The sequence below is a fragment of the Barbatula barbatula genome, assembly GCF_947034865.1.
Source record: "Barbatula barbatula genome assembly, chromosome: 8".
NCBI lineage: Eukaryota > Metazoa > Chordata > Actinopteri > Cypriniformes > Nemacheilidae > Barbatula > Barbatula barbatula.
In genome coordinates, this window is record NC_136771.1 from 3,198,587 (window position 1) to 3,216,844 (window position 18,258).

Below are 18,258 nucleotides of genomic sequence, written 5' to 3' on the forward strand. Positions count from 1 at the left end.
ACAACAAAGAACTTCTCTGACTTGAAGTGTCATGGCAGCTGACACCATTTTACCTTTATACTTACACTTATTCTGTCATTTAAATATGAATAGTTTGGTTCCAAGAACTCAAATTTAAAAAACAATCATAAATTAAGTTTTTTATTGTGCAGTCCAATTAATATCAATCAAACTGCAGTTGGTTTGTTACATTTACATTTATGCATTTGGCAGACGCTTTTATCCAAAGCGATTTACATTATCCTATATTTATGTCGAACCCATGGACTTGGCATTGCTAGCGCCACACTCTTACCACTTAGCTACAGGAAAGACTGATTTGAAAATACATGTTAACATAATAAAAAACATGATATTTGAAAGTTTGAAAGACCCTTCATATATACAGTTATGTTCAAAATAATAGCAGTCCAACATCACTTACCAGATCCATCACTCTTTCAGAAATTATTAAGTCTATTTTTATATGGAAAATATTTGAATAAGTAGGTGTAGTAGAGAAAAGCAACTGAGCTCATGACATGCATGCTGCTTATTCTGTGTTATTGCAGTGTGGAGTTCAAGGACTTCAGGAAACTGAATTTAAGCCACAGTACACTGTCAAGACGTGAAGCATGGTGGCTCAAGGATCATGATATGGGGATGTTTCTCATACTACGGTGTTGGGCCTACCCAGCCAGCAATGACACATGAGGCCCAGTTGGGTTGGATGTGGGCTGTCTTCTGGGCCTCAGCTGGTTTCGAACGAGGGTTCCATGTAGGCCCCACATGGGTTAGCCCAGATGAAATGAATACTGCTTAGTGTGCATACTACAAAATGTGACACTGAGTGTTTTAGTCAATGAGATAATCAAATGATAACTAGCAGAATCACTGATGAACACAGAAACAACAAGAACAGAATGAAAGAAAACAACAACTACAACAGACTTTAGCCACAACTCCACAAACACTATTAACATATTTACTTATTTATGTTATTCTGTTCTGTTCATGTTTTACTGAAAATAAAGCGTTTGATGTCATCAGTATGGTGATCAGTGTTTGTTTTTATTGGGCAGACTCTTTGTTTTTTATGTTAGTTTCTCTCTGACACTAATTCCACTAGAGTAGAATTAAATACAATAGGGTATATATCAAATGTCATGTGACTTAACTGGTAAACAGGTCCGCAGCGCTTGTTAGTAAAAGTGTATTACACAGTTATAATAATATAATGAATCATCTAATTTACTGGCTGTTTTCAAAATAAAACACAGGTCAATTTACTATTATCTATTTTAAAGATATTTAGCAGTGTAAACAAAAAAACTTGAGGAATATAGATAGATATGAAAGAACACTGTGCATATTTAAGTGTAAATGACAGACACAGCTGTAGAGATCAGATACTAAGTAGCTCTATTTAACTTTACTGACTAAAGTATTCACACACATTGTTTGCTTTTGCTCTTTCTTATCTTCTCCTTTAATGTGTTGAATAAAATGGAAGATCAGTGATACCACTAATGTGTCATTCCAAGCTTTGTTATTTACAGTAGGTTGGTGTACACTGGCGGTTGTCTTTTCCTTTACTCATCAAGGATATGATCGCTTCCATGTTGTCTTGACATATAACATTCTGTGTAGACATATGAGTTGCCGCTTCCACAACTGAAGGGAGGGGACTATTTGAATCTAAAGCCAATTTGATTGGAAGAGAACTTTGACAAGCGGCTGAAGTGTAGCATGATGTCATGAAATTTCTAAATTGTTTGGAGCGCACACTGTTAGTTTTGAATGCTTATCTTTTAAATAGGAATTTTGTCAGCGGACAGGAGAATATCGGCGTCCTCATGGCTCTTTTTTTTATAAAAGGATTCAATTAGATTTCGCTGGTGCTTAAAGTTCAAGAAATAAATACTACTGTTTCAAACAACTTGTTTCCGTGCACCTTAAGGCGTCGTGAAACAAATAAACTTGCAAGATATTTCACAAAAAGAAGTCTTCACTTCAATATCACTTTTACTCTCCTTCTGATTCTGCAGGTTGATTTCTGTGTATACTGTAACATGTTTATATTTTATATTTATATGACATATAAACAAATTAAACAGAATATTATTGACTTAAAATCTTTTTGAATTTACTGATTTAATATACCTAAAACTTTTTGTTTTAGTTTCCAATCCATTATTCATACATGAATAATGTAGTGTCTGAACGTTTGGGTTACTGTATCTGATCTTGAACATCTTTATTTGGAGTCTTTATCCACGATAGACAGAATATATGATCGTCTGATCAAATGAAGAAATGCTTGTTATTCAGTACATCCTTGTGTAAGGAGATTATTGCTGAGTTGAAGGATGCCCACATATCTGTCCCTGTGTTCTGATGTCATGCTCTCCTCTCTTGTTGGCCAGTACTCGATCCACGTCTGCTCACCCAGAATGAACTCCAGTCTGTAAACGTCAGAGAAGTGACGATGAGTTATTGAGAAACTGAAGAAAAAAATGTATTTTACAGAGACCAGGGAAGCCCACATTTCCACATTTGAAGCCTCGTCATTAACACTGGCTGCTGTTAAAAGAGCCAGTTCTTAAAAGTAATAAGACACGCGGTTAGGTCACAAGAATACTCTATGACAAATATACATAACTGTATCTTCAGAAGTGTATAAAGACCATACATAATGATGGGTTATGTTTATATTACCTTAGAATGATCTATTTCTATCTACATACACATAGTCACCTTACATGGAATTCAGTGGTGTGCGGTGGACTTAAAAAATGAGGAGGCAGATTTCTACCCATGTAATTTTTGTTCATCTCTGTACTATTAACAAGTGCGTTTGTCAGTCATTTCAGTGTTTATGTGTGAAAAATTCCTTTTAATTACTACAAGTTCATTACAGTATGTACTTCTGATTTTTGTAGTTCCTGCTTTGGGAAAAGGTACATCAACACCACCTTCATCTTCCTCTGGTACTATATTTCCTATATAAGAATTACATCATTACCAGGGCCAGACGGAATCTGCAGACTTTTTTTGTTAATTCTGCGCAGAATTTTTTTCTTAATCTGCCGAATAGTTTTTATATTGTTTGAAATATGTTATAAGTTGAAAAAAGGTTTTAAAATAAATTTGTTAAAAGATTTGAGAGAATGGGCCTTTAAACTTTACAAAATAAAAGCATTTACAAATCAGCTGTCAAAATTGCAATTAAACCTAAATAAAAACGTTATCAACATGTTTTATAAACACCATTATTGAATATAGACCTACTTGTTTATTTATAATATACATTTAACATGCAGAATGACATATTTTTATAATGACGATCATACATGTAAATGCTGTTCACAGCTTTAAACTATGACGATCTCAGTCGTGTTTTTGACTACTTTAATGGATCTTTCAGTGTTACTGTCTCAGCACATGAGATGAAGAAGAAAGGAATTTATGTGGAAAAAAACATAAGCGCTTTAATAAACTTGTTCGCTCATTGCATTATTGTGTGTGAGTTTACTGCGTCTGATTACGCAGCGCTTCTTAAACCCAAGTTTTATGTGTAGGCTAAGCTTGCTTTTATCAACAAAAACATGTGATGCAATACGAACACGACAACCATATCGTGTGGACATTTATATAGACAGATTGCTTCATTAGTTTTACTTTTGCTTTGCTTGAGGTAAAATTCGCTTGTTCTGTAGCCTATTTTAGAAACGATTACGATCTATTAGATTCGCTTGAGAAGTAGACTGTGGATGTCTTTGGAATCGATCACGCCATAAAATCATCAGATTGAAACACTAAACAGCAGAGTAGCCTACTTGATGCTTACTCTTCCGCGGAAATATCCGCGGGTACCCGTGGTCCGCGGACGCGCATTCCGTCTGGCCCTGATCATTACCAATACCATCAATTTAATTATTAGCAGTCCCAGAAATATTCAAAGCATTTAAGAGATCAAATCAAATAGATGTGACTTACTTTAAACTTGCTCTTATCCTGAGCAAGCCTGATCACAAGCAAACGTTTTTGAACAAATCTGAACCACGTAATATTCTGTCAACAATCGATAACTCCTCTGCCTCCGCCATCTGCGAAACGAATCCTAAACTCCGATTAATACAACTAATAAAACAATTTAATTAACGTTCAATCTAATTTAGCGCCCGCAGTTTAAAATGAATGACGAAGACGAGCAGGAAGGCGGGATCTCGCTGATGAGTTAATCCAATCATAGCCCGTTGGAGGCATTGCCTCCTCTCACGTGACTTTTCTCCATTCTTTTCAATTACCCCCACTCAAACTCACGGCACGCTTTAGGGGTTATATGTAAAGTCAATGAGCTTAGAGGAGGCAAGAGAAACGCTGCCTCCCTTTGGATTTCTTTCGAGTTTCGCTTAATATATTCTATCAGCTGTCCTATTTTATTTCTGAACTGTTAATAATATTCTCATTCGATTATTTTCGAGGGGGAGGGGAGGCACTGCCTCCCTTGCCTCCTCGGAGGAAACGCCCCTGATGGAATTCTACATGTTGTTTCTACAGTAGCCCTAAACGGACAAAGTGCTCGAGAGTCACGTTTTCTAAAAACATTATCTCTTTCGGCAAAGAAGCGGAAAAGTGATGACATCTTAGTTCTAGGTCAGCCACCGTAGTGCTTTGAAAGGGAGGGATGAGGGTTGGAGAGAGCCATTGGTTGCAATTCGCAGGTAAATGTAAAACTTAATTGAGAAGAATCAGTAGGTACCAGTAGCAGTAGGTGACATAAAACATCCTTTTAGGAAGCAGTAAATTACTCTCTTTATGAATAGGCCACTCGAAATTTGATTCACCCAAATAAGATGATTGGTTTTGATCTTTTTTTTGAGCTTTATTTAAAGTTGCTTTACAAGTTTTTACGAGAGTCTTCTATCTTTGCCCACGTATGATGCTTTGGGGACTCACCTCTACTCAGTTACAGTGACAAACATTTACTGCAGACTTACCCCTTTGGGAAAATCCCTGTTTTACCCATGATGAGGTACGACTTGCCATGTAATAATCCCAAAGAATTTCTGCAGATGGAAGAAGCCAGGAAGGTTTGCACATGCTGCTCTTTCACATCCTCACAAATTCCTGTAGGACGGTCACAGTTCAACTTTAACACTCAGTACAGTGTTGATTTCAAAATGCACTGATAGACACAGGATGAATGAACCATACCTTCTTTTAAGACTTGATTCACCTTCATATTATAGACGTCTGTGTGTGTCCCCGGATTCATCCCCTCCACTGTGACTTTATAAACTGTGAAATACATACATTATTATTTTTACCAGTCCGGTAAAATATATTTTAGTGGCCAAATCTTTTGTGTTGCATCTGACCCACTGCAGAAAACAATGAACACACACTAATGAAAATGTATACCATAATCCACGCTTGCTCCGCAAGCCTTTTCCAGACGTTGATCTGCTTCGATCTTGTTTTTATTCTGATAACTGCAGTTTTCTGTGTAAAAACAGTTTATATGCACACACACACACCAACACAAATATTTCATCCTTTAAAATTGGCCATATTCATAGTACGCAGTACGTGTCTATTGACTGTACCTTCAGCACACTGACACACATCTCCATGACATAATCTGGTCAGAGCACCGTCCACTTTATCAGGGTGGTAGAACTTCGTACAGTGTGCTTCTGAGAAAAGACAAGAGTTAAAGGGGTTGTGCAACTGTGTGTCCTGCTTTCTGATTTTTTTACAAAATGTTAAACGTGTTGTCTTTTTCTTAACATATTATGTATTATTTCTGTGGTCAATACACTCCCCCAGGGTTTGTACAGGTTTCAGAGAGTTTTTTTCAAACATGAAAAATCATTACGTAACAACTTTTCTCAGTCTCTTATTGGACAATTGTCCAGGAAAAGCACACGGTACGCCCATGCATCAACTATGGAGCGCGGGAGAAGGAGCATTCGCTTTGAGTCAATTTCACGTGTGTGAAGGAGAGAGAGAGGGAGAGAGAGAGAGAGAGAGAGAGCACTATGTTCGCGAAACTGTGTGAGTTAGGGCCACTTTAAATTAAGAGATGATCTAGAGAACTGTGTGTGTGTGTCAATATCTCACCTGGTGAATAATATTCATAGACGGTGACTGCAGCAGGTTGAAGCAAACCCACTTTATTGACCTTGTGCAATCTGAAGGCGATTCTAACTCTTTCTCTGTGAGAAACCTATTGAGGCAGAGGATGGCAACATCCGACAGTAAACTACAAAAGAAACTTAGTGTATAAAGCATGAAAACAAAGTCTGACATGGTCGGCTCAAATACCTTATTGAAGTAGAGGAGGAGGGACCCTTGCTCTGAGTTATCTCTGTTCATCTCAAATTTCTGAATGAATCTGTCTTTGACCGTGGCCAACTGTTAAATATAATTGTTTAAAAAAGTCAGTTCATTTATTTAAATAAGGCATCGCTGCTTGAGTTCTTCATGACAGTACCTTTGCGAGATCTCTTTCATCCACTATGAACCCTGTCAGTAAACCCACATGCAGTATACTCATGCTGGCGTCTCTTCTGTCAAGACAAATAAAAGCTCTTTTTACTATTATAACTTCTTCCAGATTTGGATTTATATTTATAAAATAATATAAAATACTCCTTAAATATTTCAATAAATTAACTTACAACAATTCCAAAGTGAGAGTGTAGCTCTCAAGGGCTCTGGCATAGCTTACTATAATGAATAAAGACATAAAAATGATGAAAGGCTTTAGTTTAGAAATAAATGTAGGACATATGCATTCTTTGTTAAACCTACCTTCATGATCTTGTGCAATTTTAACACTTAGATCAAACGGGTTACAATTATTAACATTATCATCAGGTTTTGCGTAGTACAGCCAGACCACCTGAAAACAGACACAGGTATCACTCGTGTCACACACTTTCTGTATATAAACATGAATGTGATGACTGTACATGTCAACTCACTGAGAGAGTGGCTGTTCCAGTTCCTTTAGCCGTTACGTTGAAGTTCTTATTGAGATCAATCTGTTGAGAGACACACACATTTTTCAGGCATAAATATTTGCTTCATGGACTATTTTATCATCATTCAAGCTGTCGAGCGATTGTGCTGCCACTGATGTCTGAACGACTTCTCACCTTTTTCGAATGTGTAACGTGCAGGTTATCTTTTCTGAAACGCCACCTGGTTGGTCTGCTTCTTCCTTCCACAAACACCTCCACGTACAGATTGAAATCATTCTCTTTCATGACCTGCGTTCGGTATTCAGCAACTGCCTGGAACACCATAATGGTCGCCTACAACAGACAGGTGAAGTCTTCTAATTAAACAATTTTTCTTTCCATGAATTAAATCTGTAAATAGCAGCTTATATCTCATACTAATGTCTTCTTTTGCATTCATGCACTGCAATTTTAAAGAAGGAATCTGAAGATTTTAGCGGCATCTATTGTTGAGGTTGCAAATTGCAGCCAACAGCTTACTCTCACCATTCCATTTTGAGTTTAAGAATTGTCAAGTAACTTGTTGGTTTACCTGTGTTGTGGCATAACTGCCATAGTTAGATTGTTGTCTGGCCAGCCAGTGCACGGCTTCTCCTGTTTTGTCGTAATCTTTTGCTTTTATGAGGGCCAGCACGGCATAAGCTGTGGCCTCTATAGAATGATATTGTTGTCCCGGGACGATCCAAGCAGTGCCTGCTTTTTAAAAGACAAAACACAAACATGTCCAGGAATATGTCACTATTTTTCTTCTTATTCATACTGTTACTGATATTACAACTGACTTCAGAACGTGTAAATGACAAGCATCTTTCATGCCAGAAGTTACTGTTAACATTATAAAAAAACAGTTGCTAATGTATTAAATGAACATAAATGACACCATCAGATTTCTGAATTTATGCGAGTTATTATTTTCCCTATCAAAAGCTACTGCATTTCAAAGCGCTATGGTGAGATCGTGGAGCCCAAAAGGGCTTATGTAACACCCCTTTTCATCTCTCTCCACTGGCTACCAGTTGAAGCCCGGATCCAATTCAAGTCACTGATGCTTGACTACAGGACTATCACTGGATCTGCGCCTGCATACTTTCACACCCTCCTACACCCCATCAAGAACCCTGCATTCAGCAAACGAGTGGCGTCTTGTATTGCTTTCTCATAAGGGCAGAAAATTGCTTTCCCGCTCATTCTCCTTCACAACTCCTACTTGGTGGAACATTCTTCCTAACTCTGTCCGGTCAACCACATCTCTCACAACCTTCAAAAAACGACTTAAAACACATCTCTTCTGTGAATACTTGACAGCCAAAAAAAGAAAAATAACCCTCTCTCTTTCACTCAACAGGTTTAGCTTTTGTTAAAACTGGTAACTTTGTATTAGCACCTATCGTATTATTGCTCCTGTATGACATATTGCTTATTTCTCCCTGAATACTTTGTAAGTCGCTTTGGATAAAAGCATCTGCTAAATGACTAAATGTAACTGGTCGAACAAAGAATACTCTCGTTCTCGCTTTTTAAGGGAAAAGGGTTACAGTCAAGTAAACCAAGACGTTCTGTTAAAGCTTGTATACACTACTAACCCTCCTGTTTAGTGGAATGCTTCATCAACACATCTTTATTGAGTTTTTTCAGGTTGGCCATGGCGTAGGACGTCATAGCCACAGCGTACGGATTGCTCAGTTTGAGAAGTTTACCTTCCAGATAGCCACCGGCCTTTCTCATACTGTCATGAAGATGCTGTAAAGATATGTATAGGAGGTCAAAATTGTGAGCAGCAGCAGCAGCAGCAGATCTATTCCGCCAAGACCAAATACATTTATATGTCATGCACACTACTATGCTAAACCCTCCAAGCGTTATCATGACAGAACTGTAAAGAATGCAACACGTACATAAACTGATCTGGCACAAAACTCGCTGCTCTCTTGCATGGCGATGAGAACAAACGCAGTCAGAGAAGCGTCTCCATCGTTCCCATATACATCACCCTGAAACAAAGCACAAAATGACTTTTGTAAACACGTTCAAGTATTCTCAGGGCTCAACGTGAATAATCAAATAGAGCATGTGCACTATAGGTCATGAAAATACACACAACACAAAACTATTCAAATAAAACCAAGTCAGTTGCAACGGCAGGAAAAAAACATCTCTGTGTCTGTTATTATGGTTTGTCCCCAGCCATGTAGATAAGTTCAAACAAAGTGTAACTTACAACCATCTCCCCATGAATTACAGGTGAATCCTCTTTAAAAGATCCATCTGACAGTTGTTTGTTGAGAACCAGCCACTTGAGGGCGCTGCAGAGTACATTTTCATCTACAGCAATGAGCTCACTGGCCATAGCAAAGATTTTAGCCACGTATGCCGTCAACCTTTAACAGAATGGATAAAGCATAACATACAGCATAAAAATTGTTTTAATATGGTATGACAGAACGAAAACCTCTACAGAATGTTTATTAAAAATGTAAACTTTTACCAGGTGCTGCTCGGTCTACTAACGAAGGCAGCGTAAGACCCATCAGATTTGCGGTAGGCCAGCTCCCTCTGATAACCTTAATAAAAAAGGGTAAGAGATTGTACATTTGCTTTTATTCAAACGTGTCTCTGCATCTTTTAGCAAATTTAGATTCAAGTAAACGCATCGTTTTAATTAGTCGCCATCTTTTGACCTGTGGTTATATAGTTGATGGCTTCAGTTCGTCTGTCCAGGCCGACCTTGTCCCACTGATTGGTGCTGTCCAGATAATGAGTGGCAATGAGAGGTAGAGTCATGTGCATCATAGTTCCCTCTGCACTCCCGGTGGGTTGGTAAATGAATCGACCCATAAAATCTCCATTAATGGCCTGCTCGACCATTTGAGGCGTCTCCTCACCTGAATGGGACGAATTTGACCTATATCATACAGCTTGAGTGAAATGAAGAGACCATTCCACATAGAAACAAATTGGGAGAAATATGAGTAGCTCACAGAATGAACAAAAATGATCATTTTACCTATACCTTGTCGTGTGTATATCAGTTCAGTTTGTTCATTGGTTCCTGTTTGTTAGTTCTGTCTCGTCATCATGTGTTATATATAGTTTTGTATTTAAACCCTCATATTTGCCTTGTTAAAATGTTGTGTGTTAAGTTTGTGAATCTTGTGTGGTCATGCTTGTTCATCCTCAAGATGGCTCTTGTTCGAGTAACTTTTCATTTCATCATTACCGGTTACTGTGATGAGAATGCTGGCAGGTGTGTCAGGAACCCGATCAACTGGAGAGGAAGTTTTTATTACTTCATGTTGTTCTCCATCGGCTTCAAATAGGATGAAAAAGTGAGAGATCGCCTGGAATGAGTACTACTAATAAGGACATTTGGAATTGTATTTAAAGTACAGATTAAGAAAACAGCATATCACATGTTACTGATGTCAAACATGTTGTCCTTTCAAGGTGTTTAATTGCATTTATGATATTATTGTTCTCACCATGCTTCGCCGGATTAAGCTCCACAGTTTTCTCCCTCAACACTTGTCGGACACCTTCGGACTGAAGGAGAAAAGGAGTTATCGACCTGACATCTTTTTCAGCATTATATATTCCAAATGAGAATTGCTTCCTCAGGTCCACGTTAATTTATCATGTTACAATCAACAAATAAATAACAATGCTTGAATTATCCGTCAGACTTACCACGACATTCAGGGTCTTTTCCTCTCCATCAGTGTAGAAAGAATCGTACTCCAGAGCCTTCACCTCAATCTGATGTTCGCCCAACTCCATGGGAATGATCACGAATGGAACGGATCTACTAGAAGATCCTTCGACTTCTAATATTGTTCTGTATTTACGCTTCTTACTGGCAGCGCTGCAAATGTGTTCTGTCTCCATAAACTCCACACGAACCTGTTGAAAATGAGACCGTGCATTTTCATTTTTTGAGGGATACATTAAACTGAAATATAAAAAAATAAAGAGATTATGTTAATAAGATGTGAAGAAGACAGTGGCAGATGTAAGAACGACTGAAAAATAAAACGTTCAGCAGAAAGAATTACCTTTATTTTATCTGGTGTGCAATTGTGAACGATGGCTTTGATTTCCAGCTGCTCGTTGCGAACGGCCGAATACGGCATCTTGAGGTCGATGAAAAACATCTTAAAAAACACCATCTCCAGAGGATCTGCCACACAGATACCTTTGGGAAAGACAACAGGAGCGAAAATGTTACATAACCGCATAGTGTACTGTTGAACATATAAACCTTCAACTCACCGTTTGTGTTTGACAAGCTGATGGCTAAGATTTGCCAGGTTGTGATGGATTCTTTCAGGAAGACTCTGTCTATTGATAGCATGCTGGTATTTGAGAAAATGAGGAGATAATCTTTTTTACACACAGCTGAAAATGTATTTTGTTCTACAGGTCAGTCTACTACTTACCAGGTTTCGTCTTGGCATTGAGGAACAGTCACCTCCTCCCAAAGCCAGCTCTCATGGAACAGCGTCCGTGTCAAAATTTCATCAGGGTCTGAATAATACTCTTCTGTAAAATAGAATTTTGACTGATACTGTTGTATGTTAAATCATATCATTGGTTACCAAACTTAAAATAGGAAAGGTTTGGGGACCAGTTTAAACTTTTGAAAAAGTAAAAAGGAGATCTTTTAGATTTGCATGGTTCTCACCTTCTGATCTCCGTCTTCTCTTTGAAGCAGTAGGGCACTCGTTCACTAGAAAAAAATTATAGACACAGAAATTATACTGTAGTTTATATAAATATCCAAGTAATTTTATTATCTGAAAAAGTACTTGTTCTGGAGGTGGTTCCTCCAGCGGTGCTGGACTCAAACATCAAACCAGCATCATAGAAAACCCCCATACTGTCTCTTCCACTGCCCGCTGTACAACCTGTGTCATGTTTCTCAATCACGTCCCAGATCTACACACAGCAAACCAGTTATCAAAGGTAAAGATTTCCTGTAGCGCAGTGGTAAGAGCATGGCGCTAGCAATGCTTATGTTGAGGGTGCGATCCTAGGGGATTGCACATTCTTGTATAGTATCATGCAATGTAAGGCACTTTGTATAAAAGCGTCTGACAAATGTAAATACGTTTTTTGCGTTTGCTTTATTTAGCTTGATGAAGATGTGTCACCTTTGACTGTGTGAGTTTGTGCTTGTTGAGGATATGCACAGCCTTATCAACCATCACCAGCCCAACATTAGCTCCGGGGTCTCCGGTTATCCGCAAGCTGAAATAATCACCCGGACGATAAATGCGGAACTTGTTTTCCACCTCAAGACTGAGCTGTTGAATTAGAGACAAAGACGGGTTGAATATGATGTCATGTCATGTCAGCTTAAAGGGGTGGTGCAAGGTTTGTGTCATGCATTATGAGTTCTTAAACTTATTTAACTTATGAGTTGTTAAACGTGTTGCCTTCTCATGCTTAACATGGTAAACTTGTCAAAAAACGAGTTCGAACATATTACGTAGTATTTCTGTGCTCTATACACTCCTTCAGTGTTCGTACAGGTTTCGGAAAGTTGACAACAAGATAAAATCTTAGTCCCTTATTGGACAATTCTCCCGGAAAAGCATGCACGCCCATGCATCAACCATGGAGAGCGGGAGAAGGAGTATGTGCAAGTCACTTTCACTTGTGTGCAGGAAAGAGAGAGAGCACTTTGCCCGCAAAGTTCAGCTGTGTTGTTTGTTCGCTGCATTTGGGCAATGAATGTTATATGAACGTTGGATATAACGCTGGATTTGGAGATTGTTTGTAACTGATAGACGGAGAGGCGGTCCCAGCGCTTAAAGATTCTAGACATGAACCGCAGGCGGTAAGTGAAGCTGTTTTCTTGGCAATGTGTGCACATGTGCTTTAGTTCCGCCCCCCTTCCCCCCCACACGCCTCGCATGTTTTCGAAAATAATCGTATAGCTCTATCTGTCTTTTATAAATGTGATCAAACTAAATATACTATTCCGTAAGTACTCAAGATTAACATGAGATATACAGAAACTGTCTGAGTTAGGGCCGCTTTAAACCAATAACTTTATTGTTCATGCCAGAGGTCTGAACTACATGAATATCTCACGTTGTTAAGAACTTCTGCTGATGCGTGATATCTAGCTATTGAAAAGCTTTGTAAATGGACTTACTGTTCCAGTGCACGTGTCCTTCACATCAACCCAAACGGAGTCAGACACCACCTCATCTGATCCCACATGATAATACGCCACAAAGCGGAAAGACCTCGATCTCTACTCTTATACCTGTCCACCTTCACAATCTGTCCTTTACTGATGATCTGAAAATAACATGAATAAAAAGACACCTGGGTATTCAAATACAATATGATTTTTCCAGTCTTGACGTGGTCATTATAAAATTACTGTTAATATATTTACAAATATAGGACAGAATGTGATTTTTGACTGGACATGTTTATGCCGTTACTTTGTTTTGCCAACCTATTGAATTAAGTAATTGTAAGCTTGTGAACTTTAAAGCCTTCGGACTGTCACTTTTGTATGGAGTTGGAATCAGGATTTATTATGATTATAATCATGCAAAGGTTTAATATTACAGTGTCTGTACTGACCTGCAAGTGTAGTACTAACTGATCTGTAAACATTGTGTGATCAAAACCAGTAGCAGTGGTCATTGTCTTCCATTATCTTGCCACGCATCCCCCTTAAAGGGAAAGACTATCCCAAAATGAAAATTCTCTCAAAGACAAATAAACATATTTTGAAAAATGTCAGTAACCAAACAGATCACATACCCCATTTACTGCCATAGTAGGGAAAGTAAATACGATGGAAGTCAATGGTTTATGAGATCTGTTCGGTCACTGACATTCTTCAAAATATTTTCTTTGTTTTTATCAGAACAAAGACATGTATACTGGTATGGAACAACCTGGCATCAACAGTAAGTGATGACAGAATTTTTATTTTTGGGTGAACTATCCCTTTAAGAATAAAAAGTTCTGTGCAGGCGGTTTTCATTTTACCATTGTACCATACAGCAAATTTCTCTCACCATGTACGTGTAATCTTGATCTTTGGCTCCTGGACTTTTTCCTGTAATCAGATTGACTTTCATTTGATCACTGATCTCGAGCGCCGCAGCATCAATGCCCACGTGCAGGTAGTTTTGGGAGTTGCTTTTGGGAACGTACGCTTGAGCTGTCATCGTCTTTACTGCCTGCTGTTCATCTTGCAATTCTGGATCTGTGGTCTTTGCCTGAAAAGATATAAAAATGAATGTAGTAAAAAGGATTGTATGGGTGCTTGTATATACAGATATACTGTAAATAACTAGCAACAGTTGCCCAACTATTCAGTTCAAATAGTTTCAATTGAATATCCTGAACTAGATCAGCAACGAGGCCGGTCTTACGGTGATCTGCAGTAATGTAGAATCACTCTGAGAATTGACGGTGACCTTCGCAATGCCATTGGCTTTTGTTTGACCTCTGACCCCTCCAGGATTGACCTCCACTTGCACACTTTTAGCGGGCGTCTGGTCAGGATTTGTCACGTAAACCTTTATGAAGGCACAGAAAAAAATAACGAAACAAATTAAACATCCAGTAAATTGACAGATTTATAATCAATGTCTTCAGAGTTCAATCTGTTTAGTCTAGATTCACACCGAGACGTCAAAGGGCATTCCAGGTTTGAAGAATTGAGGTGTTCTCTTGAAGTGGATGGTGTACGGTGACGTCACAATCTGAATGCCTCTCTTTTGTGCTTCCACCATTTCACTGCCTGTAACACACACACATCATTATGTCAACAGTACATAGACACATACACATAAACATAATAAACAACAGATAAACAAAGTGTGTTGATCTCACCGGTGTCTGTTATAACGCTGACCGAAACAAAGATTGATTTCCCGACCAGCTGGGTGATGTCTGGAACTGTCTGAGTGATCATGTCCCTGGTCAGATCTGCTGAGCCCTTTCCTTCAGCTATCTGTTTATATATCAGACAGAGAACATTATCAGTATGTGTATAATGTGATGTATCTGGTTTTTAAAAAAAATGATGTTCTAGATCAGGTTTGTTCATGCTTGTCTGTAAAGCTCACCGAGACTCTTTGTAGAGAGGAAGTTATACTTGTTTTACTGTCACCATGCATCACACCAAACACCACAAACGCTTGTCCCATAACCTTCTTCCCAAAGAGATACCTAAAAACACATACAGTCTTTAATTCCTTAGCATTTCTACGATCTCTACCATCTCTCACGGCCACAGGTCAATAATGAGCTTTTCCACAATTAAAGAATTGTAGGAACAATTGATGTGGGGGCTCATGTACACCTTTCAACTTTTACTGTTATAAAAGCTCAGGAACGTCAAGACAACTTGAAGGTGGACTTTCTGTCATTTAAATTCCATTTTATTTCACTGTCTCCAAACTCGCAATGGACGGGTCGTTCCTCTTACTCTGCAGTAATGTCGACTATTAGACGATCATCACCAACATAGAAGAACGACTTGGCGGGGGTTAATTTGACTTCAAAAGTTGGAAGCACTACAAACCAAAACACAGACAAAACCAAAAAGATGAACACATACTTTGGGTTTCAGAGTTATACATATTGCACAACACGCTGGTTTTGTTGACATAATCTTACTGTATTCCTTGACCTCGAAGTCTGCAGTGAATGTCGTCTGCGGGGTGTTTGCGTACCGTGTGACCACCTTCCAGATCCCAGGACTTAAAACATAAACATGTTAGATTTTATAACATTAAAACAAACGTCAGACCACGAATAGAGTTTAAACAAAAACAGATTTCACATCCACTATGTACAGTGATGGGCTATTTAAATCTTTCTTATACAGACAATAATGATCATTTAAGGCTGAATGGGATATATATGAGCAAACCTGGCAAATTCAGAGATTCGATATATTCTAGACTTCATCCCTTGCGTTGGAGCAACCTTTTCGGTTGCAACCGTGATGCCTTGTGGGTTCTTTAAAGAAATGTCTCATGAGATATTGATGAAATGTGATGTATTTGTGTCTAGAATAACCGTGAGCTCATATTGAAGTTTGTACCATGATATCCACTGAGACTGCAGACTGACTGTGTGGAAGCAGGTTTGGAGTCAGAGAGAAAACCCAGTACCGAACTACAAACAGGATTGAGAGAGTCATGCATCATTATCCACTGTATATAGTTTACTTCAGCTGTGGAGAATAAATGAAAAATCATCAAAACTTGTTGTAACTGATGTCATGCTGATGTTACCTGTGCTAGCAGGTGTGTAGATGGGTTTGTCTGTCTGTACAAATATATATCCAGACTGAAATGACACCATGACCACTTTCTCAAGGGATTTAGAAGGAAATTCAGCCTGTAAATACACAAACTGCTTCTCCGCATCTCTCTCGAATAACATTTCGTTGGCAGGAATCTACACAACCAAAATGGCAAAGAATGAAAACTAAAGCATTTGAAAAGTTCAACATCATTCACAAAACTTGTTTTGCTGCTGTGACAAAACTATAAAGATCAGGTATCAGGCTATGTCATGCATTCTGCCTTCTTTACACTGTTAAACGTGCTGGCTTCTCATGCTTAACATGGTCAACTTGTTAAAAACGTATGACGTAGTATTTCTGTACTTGATACACACCCAGAGCACTCCAAATTGTTTCGGAAAGTTTTTTCTAATTCTGGATCCCTGTGTCGTCAAAGGGATCCTATTCCTTTTATTGGTCAAAAGCAAGGCGAAGGCCAAAGAGCTCGCCCACGAGCCAACCGACGAGCAAGACCCGCTTACCATCAGGGTTGTTTGCGCTGCGTCAAGATGGCTGTGCTGAGCTGCAGCTCATTACTCTTGCGAAAGTCAAGTTTAACTGTGTTTGTTTTTTCACAGCATTTCGGTGATGTATGTTATATAAACTGTGAATTTAACCCTGGAGATCGTTTGAAACTGGCGTGGTCCCAGTGCTAATAAATGACGGACATGAACTGCGCGCGATAAGTCAAACTAAGTCATAAGTTTGTGTTTTGTTGACAATCGGCGTGTACGTGCATAATGTACAAAACACGATTAAGGGATTAACGTGATGATGTGTTGCTTGCTCGTGCTGTAGTTCCATCCCACTCTCTCGACTTGTCCCTCCTCTAGCAGCTCGTGTTTTCTGGAAATTATCGGACATCTGTATCTCTCTTTTATAGATTTGATAAAACTAAATACTCTTCGAAGTTATGACAACTACTCTATAGGCACACAAGATTAATATGAGATTGTCAGAAACTGCTGGGGATACGCTATCTTTAACTATATTCCTACATGCTCGCAGAAGTGCACAGAACAGAGATGTGTCACCTTTATGTCTGTAAGGACCTGGAAGTTATTTTCCCTTGTCAGGATCACAGTTTTGTGCAACAGATGTTTGATTTTGTCTGGAAAGCTTTTCAAAATGATGTTCACACTCAAATCTCCTCCATTATAATCCTGAGCCTCCACAAACACGTTCTCCGAGGAATCCACCCTCAGCAAGTTAGGAGCCGACAGAACGAATCTGAGAGGATAAAAATCACATTCTTTTAAATACAATCTACAATCTAGATGCTGATAGTGTTATGAATACTCACAGCGGGTCACATAATGTGAGGAGAGGTGAAGAGAGAAGAACAATAGTGGACCACAGCAGGTGCACATTCATCCTGACGGACTGTGTGTCTGTTCGTGTTTGTGCTGCATCATGCACATTTATACTCAACATCAGTTAGGTAAATAAAAGATTAATAAACAACTCATGATGTGAACGGTTAAAAGTCGTCTTATTCAGTTCCAGTAAACGGTTGTGTACATTCAACCTTTGATAATTTGGCAACTGCTGTGTTGATCTTGCAAAATATTGACCAGTCCATTGAAACAGAAATGACAGCAACGCATAGCAGCATTCATTACATTACATTTACATTTATGTATTTGCCAGATGCTTTTATCCAAAGCAACTTACATTATATTATACTATACATTTGTTTCTAAGTACTATGTGTAATCCCCCTGGGATCGAACCCACGACCTTGGTGTTGTTAACACCATGCTCTTACCACTGAGAATTCACAACAAAGAACTTCTCTGACTTGAAGTGTCATGGCAGCTGACACCATTTTACCTTTATACTTACACTTATTCTGTCATTTAAATATGAATAGTTTGGTTCCAAGAACTCAAATTTAAAAAACAATCATAAATT

At 38.6% G+C, this 18,258-nt stretch overlaps 1 pseudogene across 1 annotated transcript; it reads right to left on the reverse strand.

Annotated features, from left to right (window-relative positions):
• Positions 1 to 126: 126 nt before the first annotated feature.
• LOC306898123 (complement C3-like) lies at positions 127 to 17,731 on the reverse strand (annotated as a pseudogene). Its single transcript, XR_013788335.1, has 40 exons — positions 17,648 to 17,731; positions 17,379 to 17,574; positions 16,292 to 16,457; positions 16,099 to 16,172; positions 15,925 to 16,013; positions 15,669 to 15,751; positions 15,478 to 15,565; positions 15,116 to 15,218; positions 14,880 to 15,000; positions 14,672 to 14,787; positions 14,417 to 14,563; positions 14,057 to 14,260; positions 13,171 to 13,319; positions 12,161 to 12,313; positions 11,816 to 11,945; positions 11,692 to 11,736; positions 11,447 to 11,549; positions 11,280 to 11,362; positions 11,063 to 11,202; positions 10,698 to 10,910; positions 10,493 to 10,553; positions 10,231 to 10,320; positions 9,692 to 9,895; positions 9,499 to 9,574; positions 9,232 to 9,391; positions 8,909 to 9,004; positions 8,597 to 8,753; positions 7,546 to 7,706; positions 7,149 to 7,307; positions 6,975 to 7,034; positions 6,802 to 6,892; positions 6,669 to 6,717; positions 6,482 to 6,557; positions 6,313 to 6,402; positions 6,109 to 6,214; positions 5,592 to 5,681; positions 5,407 to 5,487; positions 5,200 to 5,283; positions 4,983 to 5,112; positions 127 to 2,444 (listed from the first exon to the last, which is right to left on the reverse strand). The product of XR_013788335.1 is annotated as a complement C3-like (transcript).
• Between the last annotated feature and the right edge of the window lie 527 nt (positions 17,732 to 18,258).